At 34.3% G+C, this 25,744-nt stretch overlaps 1 long non-coding RNA gene across 1 annotated transcript in view; it reads left to right on the top strand.

Annotated features, from left to right (window-relative positions):
* LOC123384456 overlaps positions 1-25,744 on the top strand; it is a 159,687-nt gene that overhangs the window by 129,505 nt on the left and 4,438 nt on the right. Inside the window, exon 2 of the long non-coding RNA XR_006595556.1 lies at positions 12,679-12,732. This is a non-coding gene — a long non-coding RNA (uncharacterized LOC123384456). The remainder of the gene's footprint in view (positions 1-12,678; positions 12,733-25,744) is intronic.

The following is a 25,744-nucleotide window of genomic DNA, read 5'->3' as shown; positions in this document are numbered from 1 at the left end:
TTAGCCATATAATAAAATAGTATGCAGCTAATGAAACTGATGACAAAGATTTATTTTTATTGACAAGGAAAAATATTTATTACATTTAATCAAAAAAGCAAGTAGGAAAGCAGCATTTTTATGCAAATTAAAAGTAAACAATATATTAGTTTGATTTAAGTCTTTTTACCTAAGGAAAATAGATGAAAATATTTATAACAGTTTTGAGATGCTATATCTATTTGTATAGTTCTGTACAAAGATATGCCTGAAATATATGGGATACATGTTTTACTTTATTGTTTGGTTTTCTATTTGTTTTTTGATTGGCTTTTTTGTCTATGTGTTTATATGCATGTGTGTTTATGTTTGGTGAGGGGTATTTACAGTAGGCACATATGAATTATATCAAATGGGAAAAAACATTGAAGACATTCTGCTTATGTAATTAAAAATAAAAGCATTGGCTTACTGGAAATGTATTTTAGATACACATTCAAGTTTGCAATTTAATGCATATTTCAATGAATTATTTCATTCAGCCTGAGTAATAACAAAAATAAATTTTAAAAACTACAAGAAATTTTGAGTGTGAGTGAATAGTTTTTCCTACTTTTATCTCTTTAACTCAGTCAAATTTTATTTTCAATATTATAAACCTCAGAGGTTCAGATGGTACAGGTTAATTTTCAGTAGCACAGCTGAATATTTTGGGGCTCATCCAAGCTGAGTCTTTAGAGACTCGTTGAGCATTGGTGTGTGTTGACCCTGTGGCTCTGTTTTCTTCCTTCTTCTCAGCAATATTCAAAGCTAAACTCATGCAAGGAGAATACTAAATAAGAGCATCCAGCCAAGTTTTTAGGTTTTTACATTACATTTTGTACACTTACTTTATGTAGTTAAATAATATATTTTATTATTGAAAAAGTTATGCAAATGCAAGGAATGAGTTTAAAAATAAATGTAGAATATATAAAGAAAATAAAAATTATAAGCTTAACTTCAGAAATGATTATTGTAAATATTCATATCTATATTCTTAGAAAAAAATAAACTAATTTTTTTTTGCTTTTAAACTGCTTTGTTTATTTTCTTTCTTGTGATACATTTAACTATGCCAATAAGTAAGTTTCAAAAAAATAGTTATTAGGGACTGCTAGTATACTGTTTAATTAATTAATTTTCTCCTGTTAGTAAATTAATTTGCCAATATTTTAAAAAATCTTTTTATTTTTGAGAGAGTGTGAGTGGGGGAGGCACAAAGAGTGGGGGGTAGGGCAGAGGATCCAAAGCAGGCTCCATGCTGACAACATTGAGCCATACATGGGGCTTGAACTCACTAACCACGAGATTACAACCTGAGCGAAGTCGGATGCTCAACCACCTGAGTCACCAAGGCGCCCCTAAGGTGTCAGTATTATTAAACAAACATTCTGAAGAATAATTTGTATGTGAATCTTTGATGAGTTATGGTTATTTTTAAGATTGAATATTTAGAACTAGACCAAATTTTATGAATATTTTATTATATTTTTTATGAATATTTTAAAGACTCTTATAAAATTGGAATAACAGTTTACATGTCCCAGAAAGTACCTTTTATGCTTTGCAATGGTTAATCCATCTTCTTACAACATGCCCAGAAAATTCTATGGAAATGGTTTTGTGTTTGTGGGGATACCATGACCTTTTCTTATTTTTGCCTCACCAGAATCTTTGACACACAGAGAATATGATCAGCTTGGTGAATACAGAGCTTATCAAATACAATCGTGATAATCCAGAAAAATTCCAAAAATCTCATTTTGTCTGAATATAAGATTGCCTTATATCGTGGTGGTACTGCTTATGTCTAACATCCCCAGCAAGTAGTAATCAATGAAGTCCAATGGTAATTGGTTCCATATTCTCAAGATATTAAATAGGTTTTTAGCTAAGAACTGCAAAGTCTGCATACCACAACAATGTCTGTTGTTATTTGGGAATCATCTTCTAATTGAACCCATCTATGCTTATTTCCATTTATGATACTTATTCCAATAAGCTATCTGGTTGTACTTTCTAAGAATCAATCTGTCATTTCTTAATCTCCTTTCAGGGAAAGGAATCCAAGCTTTGAAAGCATATGTGTGTTTTGTATATTTTTTGTAAAAATGCACATTTTATCTGCTCTTGCCCATGAAGGAAATATATGTGTGTGTGTGTGTGTGTGTGTGTGTGTGTGTGTGTGTGTGTGTGTATATACATATATATATATATATATATATATATGTATATATATATATATATATTCCATTTTATATCAGTTAAGAACAATATCAAGAAAGTGGGAAAAAAGAATATATAAATCACCATTGGTTTTTAACATGATGATAAATTTGTATTCTGTTCTTTCCATACCAATCTGGTAAATGTATTTATGGCAAGAATCATTCTCAGGTGTCTAAGAAATGTAGATGTCTTTGGTTTTCCATATATGAACTTAGTTTCCATGTAAGCATTATTCTACAGAGTGATGGGAGTTGATCAAATTAAGTTTCCTCTTTATTTTTTAAGTGATTACCTTTAATCTTCTGGGCTAATATGGTTTTGAACAATCTGAAAAGAGGAGGAAGGACAGTTATATTTGGTCTTCAGTCTTATCAGTTATCCATGATGGAGATAGCTGGGTGATAGAAGCATTTTTATTTGGAATAATTTTAGTCTAGAGTGGCCACCCTTTCCTCTTGACCACAAGAACTCAGGTTTCTCAGGGCTCTGTGTCATATCAGTGCCAATCTAGGCAACACTGAAGAGCGCCCACATCTCTTCAACCACACTGCAGGGCTGTCCAAGGTCCTTCTGCTTGGACATCCACACCGTTTATAATTTTTTTCTGCTCTTGCCCATAAAGGGAACTTGTGGTCTTGTCACTTCCTTGGGCTCGACTGGGAAATGTAATACAAACGCCTTATACCCCCAGGTTGCCAAATTCTTTCAGGCATTTCTCTTGCTTTCTCACTTCCAGGCCTCAGGCATAGGGGGAATGGCCAGGGCCCCTTCACAGCAACTCACCAAATTCTCCTTATTTTCAGTTTGATTCTTCTCCTCTTCTCTCTAGTTTAGGTAAAATTTATCAATTTCTAGGGCAGGAAAAACCAGCTATGATATATTTGTCAAACTTTTTGTCTTAGGTTTAGTCCATAGTTTTTGAAAATCAAAATTAAATTGGATTCTTTTCATTTCTGTATTTTTGCTTTACCATCTCTTCATCTGAAGAATCCTGGCTGCTACCTGAATGTTGATGGAGAGAGGGGCAGGAGAAATGTTCATAAAGTTCCTGAATAGAAAATAATTACATCAATAAAAAAATGAAAATTTATCACATTATATCTTTTTTGACAACATCCTTTGTATCTTTATTCTTCAGTTGATTCAATTGTAACCATAACGCATTTGATCAACATTTTAGTCACCTCATCTCTGAAAAGGAGGTAATCCCAGAAACGAAGTGACAAGATTGTAATGAAAATTAAATGAGACAGTGCTTGCAAATATAATTCAAGTTTGAAGCACATAATAAGTATTAATATAAGCTATTATTATTGGCTAAAATTTTGGAATAAACCAAGCTATCACCCATCTTAGTTCCTTACCCCATGATTCTTCATATAATTTAGTCTTTCTCATAATTTCAGGGGCTCAACAATGCTAGTTGGATGAATCAATGTATGAACGAATGTATGAATGAATGAATAAAGTTATCATTATCCCTTTTTTAGTATTAATATCAACATAAAGCTTTACTAACTCAATATTCAGTACTTTTCAGTTTTGTATTAAATATTTAAAGCCTTATACTTATGAAGCATTATTATTTACTCACAAATTTGCCATTGGCATAGGAGAAAATTGTATTTGAGTCGATTTTGCCTATGGTAAAACTCATTTATATCCTTTTCTGAAGGACAATTAATGATGAATAGGGAAATATTACATGCAGAAGAGTCTGTTTCAAAAGACTTCAGGCAGAACTTTCAAATCTGGTTCTCAGGCAACATTTCAAAGAACACACAACACCACTCATTGCAACACTGGAGATCTGACTTTTGTGGCCCTTCAAATGACTCAGCAACTGATATTTGACCCACATGTCTTTGTATGGTTTGTCCTTATAAAGGCCAAGAGGAATAATAGTCACTTATTAAAAATGAATCTTTAAGTTATTACACTCATTTAACTTTTAACAAATAATTTGTTGTGACATTTTGCTTGTTTTAATATATTTACATATTTCCTTATATCGGCTTTACTCAAACAAAAATTTTAATCAACTCCTTCAAGATAATATATGAGGATAAATGTAGCACATGCTTGAATTATCAGGTAAAACATGGAAATAAGAAAGGCAAACTGGTAGAAGAAGCACTAGATTAAGTACGGATTCTGCTACCAAACAGCTAAAATGTTTGAGAGTCATTTCACTGACTGGACCTCTTTTTATATATATTCAAAATGACTATTCAAGTCAGTATAATCTTAGTTGCAACTGGTAAAAAAGATCACTGAAATTAAACAGTGTAGGAAGTTTAGTTGTTCACATACGTATACATTACTGGCTTAGTATAGCTTCAGGTGAGGGTTTTCAAGTAGTTCAACAATATCACGAAACAATGGTTTCCCCACATTTTTCATGGAAGTATGGATTAAAAAAATGGTATCTTTAGCTCCATAGGGGTTATTTTATCTTCTGACTGGGTGTCGTAGTAGACTCATAACGTCAAAAGCAGTTTTAGACACTCATTTTCTTACACTACATGTTGACATTTTTCCTTTGAGTGTAGACAATTTCTTTGGAATCAAAAAATAATTTTAACCATATTTTTTTAGTTATCTGCTTGTCTACCTGTGGTGAGTTAAAGATACCCATAGATACACTCTGACACTGCTTCCATTAAAAAAAAAAATGTCAACTATTTCCTATCCCGTTGAATCACAAGTGGAAGTTCTATGACTCCTTTGACCAGTAGATTTGCATGAGTGGTATAAAGCCAATCTCTGAGCCCAGACAAGAAAATACTGGCAATTTCTACTTCTTACCACTTGGAACATTCACTATTAGACCTAGCTGCCATGTTATACATAAGCCCAGTGAGCAAAAGGCCCTTATGGAGAGGATCTGAGGGCACCTGAGTGCCCTCACCTGCCTTGAGTGATCTGCCAGCCAACAACGTAGGAATTTTGCCAACCATTTGGTTGAACCATCATGGAAGAGGATCTTTCAGTCCTTTTTGAGATGCCCTAGCTGATGCTTTATGAAATAACGAAAGCTATCTCTTATGAACTTTACCAAAACTGCAAATCTGTGAGTACAACAGATGCTTAATATTACTTTAAACCCTTGGGTTTTTGAGTGGCTTGTTTTATAGCAACAGTTTACCAGAACACCATTCTATCAATGGTGCAGGTTTCAATAGTTATTTTTTCTTATTTCATGTGCTTCTTTCTGATGTGTGATGTAGTAATTTCCCTGAGTGTTGTTGGAATACCATTTTAATTGTCAGCTTCAATGTTTATTGGTATAATGTTTGATAACATTAGGTTGTTTTATTTTTGATGAAAGAAACCAAGAGTGTTATTTTTATGTTCACTGTGTTTGCTTCAAAATGACATTGTACCTTGTCAAGTTATCTTGGATCTATTATTTAAATGTGTAGAATAAAACATATTGAGCATTGCATAATGTTTATCAACATAAAACTTAAACTGTAATAGCATGTAATCAGGGCAGTCTTTAGGGTATGCAGGACCCTGGACAAAATATTCTATGGCATTCTTTTCTCTATGGTTTGAGCCATGTAAATTGATTTCTTCCACACCAGACTGGTGACCCAGTCTTACACAGTCCCATAAAGAGATATTTTTGTACAGTGAGGGACTGGCTCTGGGGCAGTCCATAAGCATGCGTCCTGAAGATCCCAGGAGTATCTGGCCAACCTCTCACAAAGTGCTGAAGAGCGCTTCAGGGCCTACATTGATCCTGTCCCAAATTAGGGCATGCTGTCCAGATGGCACCACCAGCCTGACACTGTCCCAAACACCAGGAAAATTTACAGATTTTCAAGGAAACTATTCCAAAACATGCTGCCCTGAGAGTATAGGACCTAAGGCAGAAGCCTTGCCTGCCTGGGTCTAAAAGGAGAACTACTTGCAATTCATAGTATATATTCTTACTTTGAGAGATTGCATGGAAAGAAGTATAGCTCTTATTACTTTCTTTTGGTTTATATAGTTTTTGTGCTGTCAAAATCACTGAAGAATTGGTAGTGTCATTGCATGTGAATCCTAAGTGATTTTATCTATTACCATTTTTTAAAAATCTTGTTTAAGGGAAATTATTTTATTCACCTATGACAAATACATTTTAAAAGTAAATTCACTTCACCCGAGATAATTTTATACACATAAATTTAGGTATATTTATATATTATTTATATGTATACATAACATACATATACTATATACATTTGTATATAAAATACCTGAAACTTTGTATAATGTTATTATAGCAAAATATATCTTTTTATTTTACAACCGACCCATATTCCATCCAAGAACATGCAACTGTAGATATACATTAATCTTGTCTGGCATCAATGGAGCCTGGATACTGGAGCAGTATCCCCACTTGTATAAGCTAGGGCACAGATGTGCAGAGATAAAACTTCTGATCATTTACCACGTATAAATCATCTAAAATTGTGAGCATAGATGGCACAACATGTTTACTTCAAGGATTATATTAACATGAGTAAACCTTTGAGCACAATTAATTAATTCATATTATTCAAATAGGTTAATATTTGGTAAGTAACATATATGGGAGAATATGCTTATTAATATTAGTATGATTAAAATGTACATATTCTTAAAAGATAAATTCAAAACAAACAGTTGCAGATTGTCCTAAGTACTCCCTACAGGTTTCAGAATATAATGTGAATTCTTCTGCAAATGATAATATCAGATCTTATCATATTTTAAGAAGGCTATTTTCTCCTCATGATATGTTGAATGGCACTAGCATGAAAAATCCTCTGATTGGCCCGATCTTTCCACTTGCTGTTCATCTAGAGGGAACACTGATACTACCACAAAATTTCGTCAGAGAGAAAATTCTGCAAACTTTAAAAATAGTTCTAATGTCAGAAGTTCTAGTTTCTTCGTGGATGGAACTGGAGAGTGTGATGCTAAGTGAAATAAGCCATACAGAGAAAGACAGATACCATATGGTTTCACTGTTATGTGGACCCTGAGAAATTAACAGGAACCCATGGGGGAGGGGAAGGAAAAAAAAAAAAAAAACAGGTTAGAGTGGGAGAGAGCCAAAGCATAAGAGACTCTTAAAAACTGAGAACAAACTGAGGGTTGATGGGGGGTGGGAGGGAGGAGAGGGTGGGTGATGGGTATTGAGGAGGGCACCTTTTGGGATGAGCACTGGGTGTTGTATGGAAACTAATTTGTCAATAAATTTCATATAAAAATAAAAAAAAAAAAAATAAAAAAAAAATAAAAATAAAAAATTCACCAAAAAAAAAAAAAAAAAAAAAAAAAAAAAAGAAGTTCTAGTTTCTTTTCTAAGTTTCATTACAAATATTAATGAAAATGTCTCAATTCTGGAAATATTTGTGGCTGAGCAAAATATTGAATTCAATACCATTCTGATTGTGATTTACAACAGTTAATAGGAATTATTCTATTTAGATGTTTAAGAGGCTTTTCTCATTTCCTTCTTCAGGTTCAATCATAAATGGCTTAATCATTCAGAAGACATTACTGAATTAGATTGTATTAACTGCATAACAGAAAAAAAAAAGGGCAATATGGAAACAAACTGAAATGCTATTAGGAAGGAACTAAGTTCATTCCCTTTAATTTCTTTGTTGATTTGTTGAAATTGTTGATGTGACCTCAATCAGGATTTTCATTCTGTTTTGTTCATCAGTTTCTCTTCACATTAGGAAACATGCATTTATATTTTTGAGAGAGAAATAGAAGGGTTTAATATATGTTAGAACATGGATTCCAGACAACTGCCTGAGTTTAGAACTTAGGTCAGATTCAAAGTTTGATATGAGGGACCATAGAACAAATACAAGGTTTTATATTAGGGGTAAAAATTCTTTGTGTTAACACCAGTCACGAATAGGAAGATGCTGTTTTATGGAGAAAGGAAGGAATAACTCGTGACAAACATTAATGAGATAAAAGAAGTGACAGTCTGCAAGGGTGGGTAAAATTTGAAAAAAAGAGCCATTGCCATTTATTTCAAATACCAGTCTGTGTAGGAAGTAATAGTGGACAAGTGCTATATCGATTCATTTATATTCAGAACTTTGAAGCAGGTGAGGAATGTAGAAATCTCCTAATTGCTTATTCTTTTTAAATATGTCTGCAGTCCTGAAGAGAGTTATTCAAAAATCACTTAGCTGGTTTCCAGTAGAGCCAAATCCATATTCACAGGTCTTGTGGCTTTTGATGAAACTATTGTTTTTGCACCTCTCTTTGCTTCTTCTAAAATGAGTGCCTTACACTCGAATCGTTCTTTGTCTTATCTGAAGTTATTTTAACATCTATTGCTTGATGCTCCCACGTGACACCATGACCCTCACTTCCCTCAGTTCATTTCCCCAACATTATCTTGCATTACTCTCCCTGTGCACTCCATGCTTCATCCAAGCTAAATCCCCTTGGTTTCTCATACCCACCATCCTCTTTCCTATCTCTCCTGTCGTCAGAAAAGGGCTTTGTAAATCCTTCTAGTGCCTGGGACATTTCTTTCCTTCCTTTGTCCCATTATCCCCTTAGACCTTTACTATTCCTTATGGTATATTAAAATTAACAAAGTGGGATGCTTTTTAGTTCAAAATGCTTCATACTCTGTGGTTATAAAAATCTGGAGTGTGCTGTACATCTCTTAACTTGAGGGTTTGAATAGCTCGTCACAGACCTGCTTTCTCTCCCTGCCTTTCAAATATTATTAATGGGAAGTCCACCTAAGAAAATTTAAAGTAGAATATAAATCAGTAAACAAATTAGATGATTACAGATTGTGATGAGCACCATGAGTGTAATAAACAAGGTGCCAACTGGAAGAAAATGGGAAGCCACTTTGTGTGCATTATCAAGGAAAGCATTCACTAAGTATGTAATATTTGAATTGAGACCTAAAGTTCAGGGTAGAGCCAGCCAGGGAAAGGGGTAAAGGAAGAACATTCAGGACAAAGAAGTAATAAATGCCTAAACCCCAAGGGGAAAATGAATTGATACATTTAAAATGCAGAAAGAAGCCTAGTGAGGCTATAGAACAGTGCATGGGGAGAGTGTTAGAAAATGGGTTTGATTAGGTAGATCAGGATATCAGATCACATAGATCACTGTAGGGAGGACTAATAGTTATCATTTTTTTATAAGCAGCAAAGGATGTCAACATTACATTTTAAACTGCAGAGAAACTATCTGGATTATATTATTTCCTTCATCCAAAGAATAGCTAGATTGACAATTTAACAATTAATGGGCTTTGATGAACACAAAGAATAATAGTAAAGTATGTAGTGAATATTGACCATTTATCATGGTGACTCAGCCTAACAAAAGTATACAGGATTAACTATCAAGTCTTAAAACTTTCATATGGAAGAGAATTAGAAAGGGAGGGGTCAACTTCATATATGGTATGTTTTTTTAACTCCCTGATAATATTTTAATAAAATTTCTCTGTGTATTAGAGTATATACTCATACATGTATATCTGTGTGTACCTAGGAACTGTGCCTTTCATATAACTTTTCCTATGTGGGTAAAGCAATAGAAATCTGTCCTTCCTGTTTTCTGATTAGAGTGAAAAATGCATCAAGCAATTCCTAGTTATAAATTTACACAACCTACTTTCCTTCAACTTGTTGATCCAAAATATATGACAGGTTAGAAGTAATAGGTAAAAGTAATCATCTTGTATAACAGAGGAGTCATTTTAAGATAGAAATTGGAATCCATCTAAATCAGCCATATGTGCATATGAATGAAAGTGTTTAGGAAACTCTGGGGAACATTAAATACCCCCAAAACTAACTTTACCTTGTGTTGCCAGAAACCAGTTTTTTATTTATAACCTCTTTCCTGAAACTATTTTTTTTCCTATTCTCAACAATTAATCAGAGTATTGGAGAGTATAATATAATTGTGATGATTTCACTCATGACAGGTAATAGTCATGGAACCGTCCTTGAGGCTATATGTTGTAAAGACAATCATACCTAATTGTCTTTACTTCCCATCTTCTCCTTTCATTATTTATCCACTACTTTGGGAGAACAGTTGATTAATATAAGGGAATGAAATAAAAATCCATTTCCTGCTTAAAGAGAAATCAGAGTCAGGGTTGTTATTAAGCCAACATGCAGGAAACCACAAGTTTTATTTGTTTGGGTTTTCACATTAGTTACTTAGGAAGTAAAAGACCCTTTGTTTTACATTTATAGAAGTCTTTAAATAAAATAGAAGTTGTGTGAATGGATTGATGTAACTGCCAAAAACTTAAACAGAAGGCAACTTTCCACTGCATCATTTTGTTTTCTACATTTGCCTTACAACTTATCTTTAGGAATCCTTTACTAATTTATTTTTTTTAAGTTATTTATTTTGAGAGAAAGAGAGAGAGAGAGAATGAGCATGGGAGGGGCAGAGAGAGGGAGATAGAGAATCTCAACCAGGCTCTATGCCATCAGTTCAGTGCAGAGCCCAACGTGGGGCTCAGACTCAAGAACCATGAGATCATTACCTGAACCAAGATCAAGAGTCAGACATTTAACTAACTGAGCCACCCAGGTGCCCCAGGAATCCTTTGCTAATTTAAAGCAGTGATGATCAATTCAAGACAAATCATCAATAGTTAGTTTAGGGCTTTGTTTTGCTTTAGAAATCAATAGACTGTATATGAAACATAGACTGCATAATTATATATAACAAAGGTTATCTCATAGCTTATCTGTTTCCCTATTTAATTAAATGAGAGTATTATAAGGTTTCAAGTGAATTCAAATATCTTAGCACGATTCATGTCACATAATATGCTCACTACTCCCTCCTTTCATTCGCTCATTCCTCTTTCCCTCCATTCTTCCCTTCCTCATTTTCTTCTCCATTCTTATTTAGCTTCTACCTTCCCTTTCATCTGAAAACTAAGCTGCTTGGGATCAAGGACTTTTACCCTACTTTACAGCACACAGTGTCTAACATAGTGCAAATAGTAGGAATTCAGTAAACGCTTGTCCATGGCTTTGGGGGAAAAATATTATCTCTCTGTTCAGCATAAAATTTTACCTTCCAATTTCCCCACAGAGAAGCACACAAAGTGACATTGTCTGATTCTCCTTCTGTATCTATTTAAAGTAGTTCAGTCTATATACTCCAGGAGCTTTTCAATCTGAGTCATTGTATACTATGTCTTTATTATACACACTTAACCACTGCCTGACTAAGCTTTTCCTCCCCCCTGTCTCTCCCACCCTCTCTCCTCCCTAGTCTTCTTTTAGCTCCCAAACTCCAACAGCTCTCTTTATGGGTAATAAAAAAAAGGAAGAAAAACACTCTCCCTCCTCTATTTTTTAATGTGAACATTCAAACTGTCACAGCAATATGACAAAATTTTCAAAAATAGGAGATGTTTGCTTTATTCACAGCAAGATTTCTATTTACACAGACACACACACACACAGTTGAATGGAAAAATGTGAAAAATGAACATGTATGCAGAACTTTTAAAAAAGCTACAAAGACACACAAATGAGAAACCTTGAAAACTAAATTTCAAATTTTAATTTACAAAAATTCAAATTCAGCCTTTTGCATTTTAACAGCTAATAGTCAACATGCTTTTATTCTGCCATTATTTCTTCATGTTTAGCACTATTTTACATACCACCTGCATTAAAAGAGGCACCATAGAAATGGGCTTTGAACTTAATCAGAGCTTAGATACAATTATTTAATTCTCTCAGATAAAAGATGAACAAAATAATATTCAGGGAAGCTGCATGACTTTCCCATTTTATTTTAAGACATAATGCCATCCTTCAAGGCTCTCAATAATACATAAGGGGAACACATACACACACCCATATACATACATACACAAAATGTTCAGATGAACATAATGAATACAATACATAATGAAGGTTATGTTTTTTAAATTGTGTTAAGAACACTTAACATAAGATCTACACTCTGAACACATATTTTAAGCATATGATATAGTAGTTTTAACTGTAGGTGCAATGTTGTACAGTAGATCTCTAGAACTTAGTCATCTTGCATAACTGAAAGTTTATACCCCTTGAAAAGTGAAAAGCAGCTCCCCTCTCCCTCAGCAAAATCCTTAGGATTTTGTTCTCTTTGATGCTATTGCAATTGTTTCTTGCTATCCTTTTGGAATAGTTTATTTTTAGTGTATGGAAATACAACTGATTTCCAATGTTAATTTTATATCCTGCAACATTACTTAAATTTTTTATTATTTATAAGAGTATTGTTTTGTTTTGTTTTGTTTTTCAGGAATCTTTAGGGTTTTCTACATATAAGGTCAAGTCATTTGCAAATAGAGACAATTTTGCTTTTTCCTTTCTGATTTGGATGTCTTCTATTTCTTTTTCTTGCCAGAAAGCTCCGGTTAGAACCAGTGTTATGTTGTATAGAAGTTATGGAGGTACCTTGGTAAGTTAATACATCTCAGCTGCTGAATTTGTCAACTTATTTCATCTCAAAATTTATTTATTTTTAATGTTTTTTTATTTCAAAATTTAAAACAATTCTCCAAAGTGAGAATAGTTTCACTTGACTTATTAGGCAGCTAAGGTCAAGAGAAGATGAGATATTTGTGGAAAATCTCCCAGTTGAGAAGTAATGGAACTAGCTTCTGATCCAGCAAATATGTAATTGTCTGAATGTCTCCAAAGTGCACATTTTTACATGACTTGACACTATCTCTCTAAAGAGATCAATTTTTTTAATGTTGGCAGTTACCAAACAATTTATTTCAGAAGAAAGTGTTAACTCTATGATACAGAAGTACATTCATAAGAGAATTAAAAAATGGCTAAATTAATAAGTCCTGAAGCCATTAGGAAGACTTTCCAAAGAAATGTAATTTTGGAGATGAGCCTTTTTTTTTGATGGACAGTGTTTTAATGTAGAACTTCATTTCTCATATCTGGTGCACTTCAGTTTGGGGAATATTTTTAAATGTCTTAAAAATTATCACTTTTTCTTTAAAAAAATGCCTCTAATCAATGTATTTATTACTTGATAAATTACATACTTTGACACCTAGGTGGCACCAGTGAGTAATTCCACTGACATCCACAGTCTTTCCACAATTTTGCCAGTTGCTGAAATTCAGGGCTTTGTATCTGCCACAACGCCTGGTTAAGTTATATTCTGATTTTATAACTGAAATGAACAGTCTATGATCCTATAGTAAGAAAAGATCTTTGAAACAGTTCATTTTCATAGTGATTCAATTCAACTTATAGCGTAATTCCAGTATGTCCTTTAGTTAAACTTAATACAGACTACCATCCAGTATTCTCCAACAATATGGATTCAAAAGATAAGGTTTAATTCTTGAGTCTGATGCATTCTTGGAAATCTTTGATTTTCTAGTATTTGTTCCCTCTTTTACATTTAAGCTAACCCAGCTTTATTTTGTACTCTCTGTAGATCTTACTTATACAAATGAATTAGTTTTCTAAATTATTTTTCTGCCTTCAATCCCCAGTTTATCTAATTTGTTCTTTTGGCAATAGCCAATGATAACTTCTAAAACACAGAAGTCATTTGCTCAAAAAACATATAATGGTTTCCATGGCCAACAAAATAAAGTTAGAAAACTACTTTTCAGACATCAGTTTCCAGTAATATGATTAAGTAGATATACAGGTAGACTCTATTTCTGTGAAAACAACTAAAATTTCTGGGGAAAATGTGTTTTAACTATCATTTTAAATGCGTCATTGAACTTAGAAGGTAAGGTATACTCGAGATAAAACTAAATGAACATGGAAACTCAGATAGATACATAGGGCATGAAAGCCACACTTACTAATGAAAACATCTGCTGAATCAGGTTAATGACCCCAAAGGACCTAGAGTGCTAGAGACAAAATTCAGGGTGTAGCCAAAATAGAAAGTCTAGTAAGAGACCACCACAAAGAAGGCTAGTACTTTAAAGGTGAACCAGAGTCATATCAGTACTCCTGAAAATAAATCGCATTCCTTTCCCAAAAGATACAAAGAAAGTTGCCTATTTAAGAACCTGACATGAAGGAGAGAGTGGAGGGGATGATCTCCCTATGATTTCCTTGAGAATATAGCACCACAGTCCAAAGTTCACACAAGTAGCTTCTTTTCTAGCATCTTAATTTCACTATTTTAGCTAATGTGTTTTAAGATTATTTTATCTTTTAATCAGAAACAACATATTTTAAGATTTAAATTGAATAACTAGTCACATAAATTAAGTAGTGGACACGTAATGACCAGCTTGATCATTGTCCATTTCCTATGATTGTGGCCATGCCACTCTGGTTTTTTGTTTGTTTGTTTGTTTGTTTTGTTTTGTTTTGTTTTTTGAAATCACTTCTCTCCTATTCTCAGTCCTTGTGTTTAGGGTGAGGCTTCTGTCATATATCCACCCACTTCCATCCCTACTGCAATTCCAGATCTGAGCAATCAGAAAGTTTCCATTTTCTGCAATGTTGCTTTATTGTTATATATCTCATTAAATTCTGGGACATAACTTATGATAATTAACAAGGAGACAGTCTCTCCCATGGAATTTACTCAGCTCTTACAATGTGTGTCTTCAAATTCAAAAGCCACCAAATGAAGAAAACTTGACAAGTGGCAAAATCAGAGGAAAACAAGACTGAATGATAAAGACAAGGATAACATCCTAATGACATCTATTGGGGCTCTTAGAATCCAGCAATGTCTAAAGACAGGATAGGTTCTCCCCTTCACTTTTCCAATTGCCTGCACCAATACATTCCTATTTCTATTAAATTTTTGAGTTGATAAATTTTATTTGTCATAAAAGTAGACAATTTGGTCTTTTTTATGCTATATCCCCAGCTCATAAAATAGTGTGTAGCACAGAGAAGTCTCTAAATAAATGTGTGTTAAATGAATAACTAAATATTGATTGCCTGTGAGCATCAACCTTTCTAGAATCCACCTTTTTGTTTCTTAAACAGTTAACGGCTATATCAGGAGGACAAACATACCAGTCTAACTTTAACTGTACTCCAGAATAATTGAGTGACTACTTCTAACTATCCGGCTGTCTTTTTTTCAAAGTCACAGAAATCATTTAGGACCTGTGTTGAACTCTGACAATAAAAATGATCATCCATTAACCACCATCAGAACAATACAAATATTTCTGGACTTATTTGTATTAAATACCTACTTCATATCGGCACTATACTATATTCTCCTTCAAGCCACCTCTTTAATTTCTTCCAGTGATACTCCTTAAGAAGAAAAGGAGCAAAACAATTAAAAATAATTTTGTAATTTCATAAGAAAAATTATATAATGGTATATAAATAATAAAATAGAGTAAATGACACTGCAAATGACTTACTCATGCCCAAAAGAATTAGGCTAGTACTGTGTGTTTTGTGAGTGTTAATTATTCCTTGACAGAATGATTTCAATGAATAAAGGACCACCAAAATCACCTTGACAATAGGCATTGGGCCATGAAATTCATGAATGAATACAGCGCCTAAAGAATCAAATAGGCCTAATCCAGTTGAGGTTTTAACTGCTTCTCCACATGGTGGGATTAATTTATAATCTTTTCAGTTCAAAATTAGCTGTCAGTCACACCATAGCATTCAGTTTTGCAGAGTAGAAATTACTTGCTTGACAGTCAGATTCGTCTACTTTTTTCTCTTCTCTGAGTTCCACTGTAGCAAATGATTACTCTTTTGCTTAGCATCCATGCCATCCAAGTTGTGACGGAGATTTCCAGTGGGATTGGTTGTAAATGAAGGCAGATAATTGAAGCAGATCGCCATCTTAAATAACAATAGTACCCCTGACTCCCAGATGTTCTGTGTACCTGTGGTAAAAGAGAATCCTAGTGGGAAAATGGGAACATAGGTTTGGATAGGAAGAAAATAATCAGTAACTTTCTTATTAGGCTAAGCATAGACATTAGCCTAGTTCATTGAGGACTACTTGCAGACAATTTGTATGCCTAATACATTGCCCTGCTGTCTTTTGAAGAATGAGCAATCTCCTCTAAAGTAGCATCATAAAAGAGATCTTATGAGAAAGAAATACAGGAAAATGCTTTCTCAGGGCCAAAGTCTTGTAGAATGTGTTATTTCTGGTTGACAATTTGATTCAGATAGGAGTATTGTAAAATATTTATAAAAATACTACTAATACTATTAACACTGATGGCTAGCATTTTATTGAGCATTTTCTATACACCAGTGTTCTCAGTAGTTTTTTGTTAACTCAGTGAACTGGGAATCAGAAAACCTGAATTCCAAGCTGAGATCTTCCATTTGCTTGTCAATGACATTGGCATTTTCATCTTGTAAAATGGAGATAAAACCTACTCTGTAGACTTCACAGCATTCCATTGAGGTTCAAATAGAACAAAGTGCACAGTAAATATTAAATCATGTTACCAATAAAAAGAATCATCATTGTCATTAATATATTCCAGTTATGCTTGAGGCAGTTGTGGGGTAAATTCTAAAGAGAAAAGAAATCTATGGCTCAAATACTGCCCTCCATGCAATCTTCAATGCTGACAAAATAATAATAATAATAATAATAATAATAATAATAATAATAATAATAATAAAACTTAAAAAAAAAAACCTAAAAAAATCTCACAGTATTCACTCATTATTTCAGAGCTTCCTTCTACAACACTCAATCACAAAATTGTGGCCAGAAAAGATTCTCCAGGGGGCCTGCAGCATACCTTTGTAGGATAGAGATGCTTTGCCTTGGCCAACTTTAAGGTATATTGTCCTTCAGAGAAGTTGTCACAAGAAGGCCATTTTTGATAGTGGCTTTTGTATCCACAAATGAGAATGGATTAAGGCACAGACATTGTCTTAGTTAGCTTAATAAACAGTACCAAGATTTATATTTCTTTGTCTAAGACTTTACACACACTGAAATACACACACATACACACACAATCAAGTTTATTTCAACCCTGTCTCTAGCTTCCTGGAGTATATTCAGTCATCATAGAAATCACTCTGAGAGTGTTCTTTCCTTTTGGATCTGAAATACATTAATGCAACTCAATTGCTTGTATCCTGGCATTCTTCATTTCAATAGCCTTCTGGATTTGTTGTTATTGCTGTTCTGAAAGGTAACAGGGTGCTAAGGGTAGAAAATGTGTGTAGCAGCAAGGATTTCCAGAAATGGACACTCCAGTTTTCCACATATGTATGTTGGAGGTAGCTGCAGTTTTAGTACTTGGTTGTTTTTGAATCCTTATAGTGGTTTAGTATAGTGATTTAAGATAAGGTCAGCCTTTAGTAGTTTTTGCAGAAATAAAGGGTAGTTTTGTTGAGGGCTAAGTTAATCCTTTGCATATTTTACTGTGACCCAATACTGCAGCCCTATTTACAAGTTTATCATTTCCTTATATTACAATGTTAGAGGACATACACCTTTTTTGTTGTTCAGTTAATGTACCAGTTGTGAAACAAAATTTAAACTTGAATATATTGAAATAAAGTAATCAGTAAAATAACAAAGGGGGTCAACAACCAATGAAACTGTGATTAGGTTTTTTGCTACTGCATTTCTTTAAAGAGGCTTGCTGACAAGAATTCAAACTTTCTTTATCAATATGTCTCGACAGCCACAAATAAACTTATTAGCTTAGGAACTATTTGTCCTTCAATTCGAAATACATTTAATCTTATTATATATTCATACTTTGAGACACTTCTCTATTTTTACCCTCAGGTTATTTGAGAAATCTTCAAGTGAGATATTATCCAAAAAGTTTTGATGGGGGAAAGGAGGAAGCTAAAAGAAGTTCCATGATATTCTATTATGTTCATTCAAATACTTAATCATCTTGTACTAAAAAGTATGGTGATAGGCTATTTGGGCTAGAAATAGATAATAGTGTAAACTTAAGTCTTATAAAACTTCTGTCTAATTGAAGAACTGGAACATGAACATACTAAGACCAAGAAGGCCTTACTATCTCCCTCAGCTTGATTAAACTTTATTTTTTTAATTTTTTTAAATTTATTTAAGAGATACAGAGCACACAAGCAGGGGAGGGTGGCAAAGGGAGAAAGGGAGAGAATCTTAAGCAATTTCCATAATCAGAGTGGAGCCTGACACGGGGGTCTATCCCACAATCCTGGGATCCAAAATCAAGAGTCAGACCTCAACCAACTGAAACACCCAGGTGCCCCTTGGTTAAACTTTAAATAGTAGTGTTTCTGACTATACACATTTGTGTTCCTAACTATATGCCCTTTTCCTCAAACATATGCTTTAGAAAACTTTCTAAATTATTTCTCAGTCCCTGTGAGATACAAATTTTCTCCAATCCTCTTGACAGTTTTAGAAACCAAGAATGTCTTTCCCAAGAACCTAGGAGTCAACCCTTTGAAATATAAACTTTAAGAAAAAGAGGTCCTCTGTCCTCCCAGTCTTTGTGGGAGTGTAGGACCTTAACTTTGATAAGCACCAATTAGCAAACCCAGATGGCCTCATCTCAATTACTGACTTCCTCCTAACTTCCTCCAACACTTTCCCACTAGCTCATCCCAGCACTTAAAAATTATACTTTTTGAGTTCAAGCTCTCTTCCCTACTGCAATAGTCTTAAAGTCTTCTTGCCTGTTTAACTTGTCCAGTACACTTTGTATTTGACAATACAAAATAGAATGTTTAGTGGGTGCTTCTCACTGGCAGCTGCCCAGTCTCTGAATCTATTTAGGAAAATCTTAAGAAAGAAATATGAGGTTTTATCTTTAGTTATGAAAACTAAAGGGGTCATTTTTGTTGTCTTCTGTGTCATTGGCAGCTAAAATGTGGGCCTGTGACCTAATCTTATCATGGACTATTCCCCTTGGAACTTTGACTCTGGGAAGGTTTATGCAAATAACCAGGAGCCAAGAACACTAACAGTGGCTGTAAAGACTGCATGCCAACTGGAGGCAGCAGTGCCACTAGTGACTGCATGGCAAGAGCTATTTCCACAACTCTCTACTGTGGTTATGCAGGATGACACCACTTCCGTAGTTGTTCTGGGTGCCCAGTCTCTCTCAACCCCTGCTAACTTTTTGGACCAGGTTCTTCAGCACTTCACCAGTTCTGTGCAAGTTTGGGGTGCTTCTCAAATAGTTTCAGTTCTCTGTAAATTATCCAAAGTAAATTTATTTTGCTTGTAACCAAAATAGTAACTAATGGAGCTGACCAAGGCAGTAAAGACCAAAGTGCTTATGTGAGATGTAGCAGGCATGTCTTTGGACTTGAGACTGAGAAACCCCCAATCTACCTGTTGTTCTGCAGTTTTCAGTTGAATGTGGGGTTGGTTGATCATTAGGTTTTCCCCTTTATCTCTTTAAGAACCCTCAGTTTCTTTATCTGAAAAAAAATGATAACAAAGGACAGGATTCATTCAAACTCTGAGTTCTCAGAGGTGAATTAATGGCGTTATTATAGTGTTTCAGGGTGTTAGAAGTGGGAGAGATCATTGTGAGCTCAAATGGCAAAAAGATGTTCCAAATCCAAGCTTTTAGATTTTTTATGGCTATGCACAGAAAAATTTCAAGTGTATGTGACAGAGAGAGAACTATTATTTATGGATGACTTTACATTGAAGTATGTTATAGAGGTGAAAGGAGAGGATGCAATTCAGAACAGTTGCCCCGGCAATGGCAGTACAAGCTGCATTCGTGGTTCCAATTATTAATCAATTTGTTATTAAGAGCCTGCCACAAGTAAGACATTATGTAATGGTTGAGACAGGAGATATGTAATGCTTTTCCTGCCCTTAAGAGATAAACACATGATGATAAATGCTGCAAGCCAAATTTCTCCCTATATACCAATGTGTATCTCTACCATGTATTTTCTAGGCCCCCGAGGGAGCCTGATTCTGTTCTATTTTTGCCTCCCCATATGCCCTGATACAAAGATATAAGCTAAACACATGGCTTTGGATTATCTAGCATGGCATATTGACTCAAGACATGATTCTAGCGGTTACAGACACGGATTCAAGTCTTGACCTTACTAATTTATTAGCTTTTGACTTTAAGTCATTTATGTCTTATGAAACTTCAGCTTCCTCAACTACAAAAAAAAATGATAATCATATTTAGTGTCTAGAACTGTAGTATAGATAAAATGAATAATGCATATAAAGGACAAAGTGGTATTCAGTGAATGTTCAGTGAATGGTTTAATATTATAATTTTACATTATATATAAATTTTTAAATCATTTCTATGACTCATTAGGTAGCATAAGCTGGGAGTGTCATAAAGCTAGAAATGAGCTCCTAAGGACCTATGGAAAATCAGAGGACAGCAAATCTTGCTTTAAAGTTAATAAATATAGATCTCATGATGAACCAAGTGACAAGAGGTTGTGGAGGATGAGAGGGAAATTTCTGATTGTGAAATTCATATATATTTTAGAACTCCCCCCAAGTATGAGCTCAAGGAAAGAGAAAATTTACAACTAAGTCTACACATGCTGTTACCTAGGAAACCCAGTCATGTAGCATATGCTACAAACATCATTTAAGAAAAGAAAAAAAAATCTGGAGTATGTTTCCCAAACCTGGAAGAGCTATAGGATTTAGACACATGACTTCTCTCATGTACTTCAAGGTAAAACAAAAATGTGAGAACTTATCCTTTCTTTCTGAAAAAAAAATATAAATTGCTAGAAAGTTATGAAACCCATTGATGTGACATTTAAAAAGAATCCAATAAAATAGAAACTGGCTGTTTTGTTAAATAAAATAAGGTAAATAAAATTAGAACTAGAAGGTACACGAAGACGAGCCCATGGCACCTGTCCGCCACCTCTCTCTTCCTCTCTCTTCCTCTCTCTTCCCCTCCCCTTTTCATTTTTCTTCCTCATGTTCTCACTCTTGCTTCTTTGCTTAAAGTGCACACCTATTCATTCTCTTTATAGACTGGCTTTCTCCACTTTTCCATGCATATCGCAGCTCCTTCTCACCTCCTGGCAGATTTGCATGACTTAAGTCCAAGCAAACAACTCAGACTGAATTAGAATCTTTATTACATCTAAATTTCTAGGGAAGAGCATCTGACTAGGCTGGTTTATGGCAGTTATCTAGCCCTGATCAGCCATGGCCAGGAAGCAGGACCCTGTAGGATAACCATTGTTGTGTTTTGTTTTATTTTCTTGGAACGTAGGAATTGTACAAGGCTGGGTGGATATGTCCTCAGAAGAAAAGTTATTGTTAGGACCTGGACCCAGCATTCACAGCAAATGATGTTTACTTTTTGTAACTTGAGTGGAATCATCACATTTTTTAAGGCTGTCAGGATATCAGAAGGAAATTCAACAAAAGGCTAAATGCCAACAATTTTTGACACACAAGAGTTCTAAATTTATCTGAGAAAATGAAAGGAGACAAACTGTAGGAGTAAATCACAGGTCTTTACAATTAAAGCACCAATAAGCGCTTAAGAGTGAAATGATACTTGAGACAAATTTATCAGAAGATACAAAGATTTTACTATTTCTTGCCTACTTTACCCTTTAATTAGTATGGTTATCTTGAGCTTTCTGCTGATCCAGTGCCCTAAAGTAGAAAATTAGCGATTTACTGTAAATTCTGGGCCTAATTTAGAACTTCTGACCAGCGAACATTGAATGATGCCTACTCACTCAAAAAGTCAGGTGGGGAGCCCCCAGGGGGCTCAGTCGGTTGAGCTTCTGACTTGGCTCAGGCCATGATCTCAGTTTGTAGGTTTGAGCCCTGCATCAGCCTCTGTGCTGACAGGTTGGAGCCTGGAGCATGCTTCCAATTCTATTTCTCCCTCTCTCTCTGCCCCTCCCCTGCTCTCTCTCTCTCTCTCTCTCTCTCTCTCTCTCTCTTTCAGAAATAAACATTAAAAAAATGTTAGGTGGGAGAGCCAAAGCATAAGAGACTCTTAAAAACTGAGAACAAACTGAGGGTTGATGGGGGGTGGGAGGGAGGGGAGGGTGGGTGATGGGTATTGAGGAGGGCACCTTTTGGGATGAGCACTGGGTGTTGTATGGAAACCAATTTGACAAATTTCATATATTGAAAAAATAAATAAATAAAAAAGAAAAAGAAATAAATAAAACAATGTTAGGTGGAAGGTCTCCCTTGGAGATGTATGTAGAAACCAATTCCCTCAAATCCAGGAGAATCAATTAAAAGTAAAAAGAAATTGGTGTATTTTTCATTAGACCACAAAATCAGAAGAAACCAATTTTGCAACAATGTTCTTTCCTTTTTATAAAAAATAATATTTTATTCAGGAAGATTTTTTAAGGATCAATTTAGTTATAAATGCCAATATTATACATGTTAAGCATAGCCCACATAAAGTTTGGTAAATATTTACATTGAATGTATTATATTTAGTTAGGAAAGCAATTAAAATAGTAAATCAACTATATATATATATATATAGATATAGATATATAGATATATATAGATATAAACAGATATATATCTGTTTATATATATATATCTATATATATCTGTATATAACAGGTGTATATATATATATATGTATATATATATATATATATATATATCCCTCTGTGCATACATACAAGTAGATTTATTCCCCATTCTGAGAAGAGGTTTAAGGGAGACATTTATATAAAAAATTAGAAAAGCATTGAAGATTATTTCAAAGAACATTTGTGTTTCCTTGAAATGACTTCTTAATGGGATTTTCAGAACTCTGTGATGCTGAAGATGATCTAAGGCCTGAGATAGTAATATAATCACAGTGCTTGCTACATGCACAGGCATTTGGTTACAAAGTGGGAAGCAGGATGTCTGTTCAGCACTATCCCTAGTAGGAGGATAATAAGATTTCTGTGAAAGGCCCATTCAAATTACAGCCACTGTGTGCGGTTTCCTTTCATCACTTATTGATTGGTGTTGTAAGACCCTCATTTCTTTATGATATGTAAAGGACTACTTGAGAGCAAGAATTGTAGTTAGTATTGTTCCCACTTACACTTACCAAGTGGATTTAATGGACATTAAAGATTGAACACACTGTAATAACATATTTCCTCATTGTTTAATCATTAATAATACTTGACAGAACTTCATACATGTTTTAATGTCCAGCTTAAATTTTTAATGATTCGAACATTCTATAAAGATTCAATAGCATCTTAAATAATACTTAACTAAGCATGGGAGAACAGTGTTTACAAAAGGAAATATTAAATACTATGCTATGCTGGCTTTGTACCACATTTTTAATCTTCTTGATCTTTGTTAACTACACAATTCTAATTTAGAATAAATGAGAAGATAGTTCATTTTGGCAAGAATGCAATAGCAGGAACCATAAAAGGTTTTTGAAATTCCCAGGCAATAATTATTTTACTACACTTTCATCTGTAGAAGAGATTTGTACTAAGTTCTAATTGGGATTTGAACCTCAAACTGTCTCTCAGCTTTGAAGTACACAGCAAATTTACCTTGAGGAAATTGCATAAATCAGTAATTTCATATCAATGGACATCTTTATTTTTATTTTATTTTTTTAATGTTTTTATTTATTTTTGAGAGAGAGAGGGACAGAGAGTGAGTGGGGGAGAGGCAGAGAGATAGGGAGACACAGTAGGCCCCAGGCTCTGAGCTGTCAGCACAGAGCCCAACATGGGACTTGAACCCACAGACCATGAGATCATGATCTGAGCTGAAGTCCGACACTTAACTGACTGAGCCACCCAGGTGCCCCTCAATGGACATCTTTAAGTATTCAGTATTGTAAGAGCATAATAGAGGTGGTAGAAAAACAGAACAAATGCCAGTAATGAGTGAAAGATCATTAGAGCATGCCTTGGTTATAAAGATATTCAAGGCATTATATATAATAGATACGGATAAATATACGTATGATATATATATATATATATATATATATATATATATATATATGGATAATTAACAAAAAAGTCTCACTGATGATACTTGTTTTGTGAATTAAGCAATTTCAACATGCCCTGAAGATCAAGGTCAGGGTACACCAGTGGAACATTTGGGTAATTTCTTGGTGAGCTCCAAAACAACACTGTTTCTGCATTCACATATGGCATCTCATGGCTTAACATTTTCTGAATCAAAGTAGGGCCCATTTTCACATCAAAATGCAATTATGCTTAATAGAGACAATTGGATTAAATATTTAAAATATTTTTTCTTTTGTGTCAATGTACTCATGGGACTGCACAGTGAATGTTCTTATGGGAAAGTTTGCAACCTCAAAAACACTGATGTTTCCACCCAATGACCCATCACTATGAAATCTGAACACAATGCTGATTAGAGTTTAGTCAACAGAGGATTCTGTAAGGGTTCTTAACCTGAAGTCCATGGAATCTCAAGAGTTCTTTTGATAAAGAATTAAGGAGTTCATGAACTTGAGGAAGAATATGTTTACATCATTGTTATCCTGTGCATTGCTTATTTACTATGTAAATGCTATGTTCCAAGTATATAACATAAAATAAAGCATGATGATGGTGGTTACTTCTTGGGGTTTGGGGATACCTATAGAAGTATTTAAGTGCATTAGTAAGGGAAACTATTATTGTTAACTATACATTGTTAACCTCAGAGGAGCAGGCTGCTATCTCCTTAGAAATTATTACCATCACCACATAGATAATTCATCTGCATTTATGCCATGCTTTATTCTGCTTGCTGAGGTAGTCACATGAATGGGTATAAACCATTCCCAGAGCAAATAATGGTTAAATTTATGTCAGGATTAGTCTGTGGTGGTATGTACACATAGATTATAAATTTACCTATGACAATGGTTATAGGAAATTCCATAGACCACTTATTTTATCAGAACAAGTGGTTATTGACAACAAATCAACTGGCTTAGTTGGAAAGCAGCTCTTAACCAAAACAGCATCAGAGACCTTTTCACATCAACTTGAAAAAATATTAAATAGGGAGAATATCCTCTTAATTAGTTCTACTCTTTCTTGATCTATACATACCCCTCCCTAATGCCAGAGAAAAAAGGATCAGAACTTTTTGTCTCTTTGGGCACTTGCAAGAAAGCTAAGCCCACAATTTTTAAGTAACTGTGCCTTTTATTTTTGATATTTAATAAGTGAAAATTAGAGTTAAAAAAGTATTCCCTTTAGGGGTGCCTGGGTGGCTCAGTTGGTTGAGCTTCCAACTTCGGCTCAGGTCATGATCTCATGGCTCATGGGTTCAAGCCCCGCATCAGGCTCTGTGTTGACAGCTCAGAGCCTAGATCCTGCTTTGGATTCTGAGTCTTCCTTTATTCCTGTCTCCCGCTCACACTCTGTCTCTCTTTCTCGCTCAAAAATAAATAAACATTAATTTTTTTTAAATTATTCCCTTTAGCATCAAAATCTATCTATATACCTATCTATGTGTCACCTATCTCAAAAACTATCCA

The sequence above is a fragment of the Felis catus genome, chromosome A3 (assembly GCF_018350175.1).
Source record: "Felis catus isolate Fca126 chromosome A3, F.catus_Fca126_mat1.0, whole genome shotgun sequence".
Taxonomy (NCBI): domain Eukaryota; kingdom Metazoa; phylum Chordata; class Mammalia; order Carnivora; family Felidae; genus Felis; species Felis catus.
Note: the sequence above shows the minus strand (reverse complement) of the source record. Positions and strands in the feature narration are given on the sequence as shown.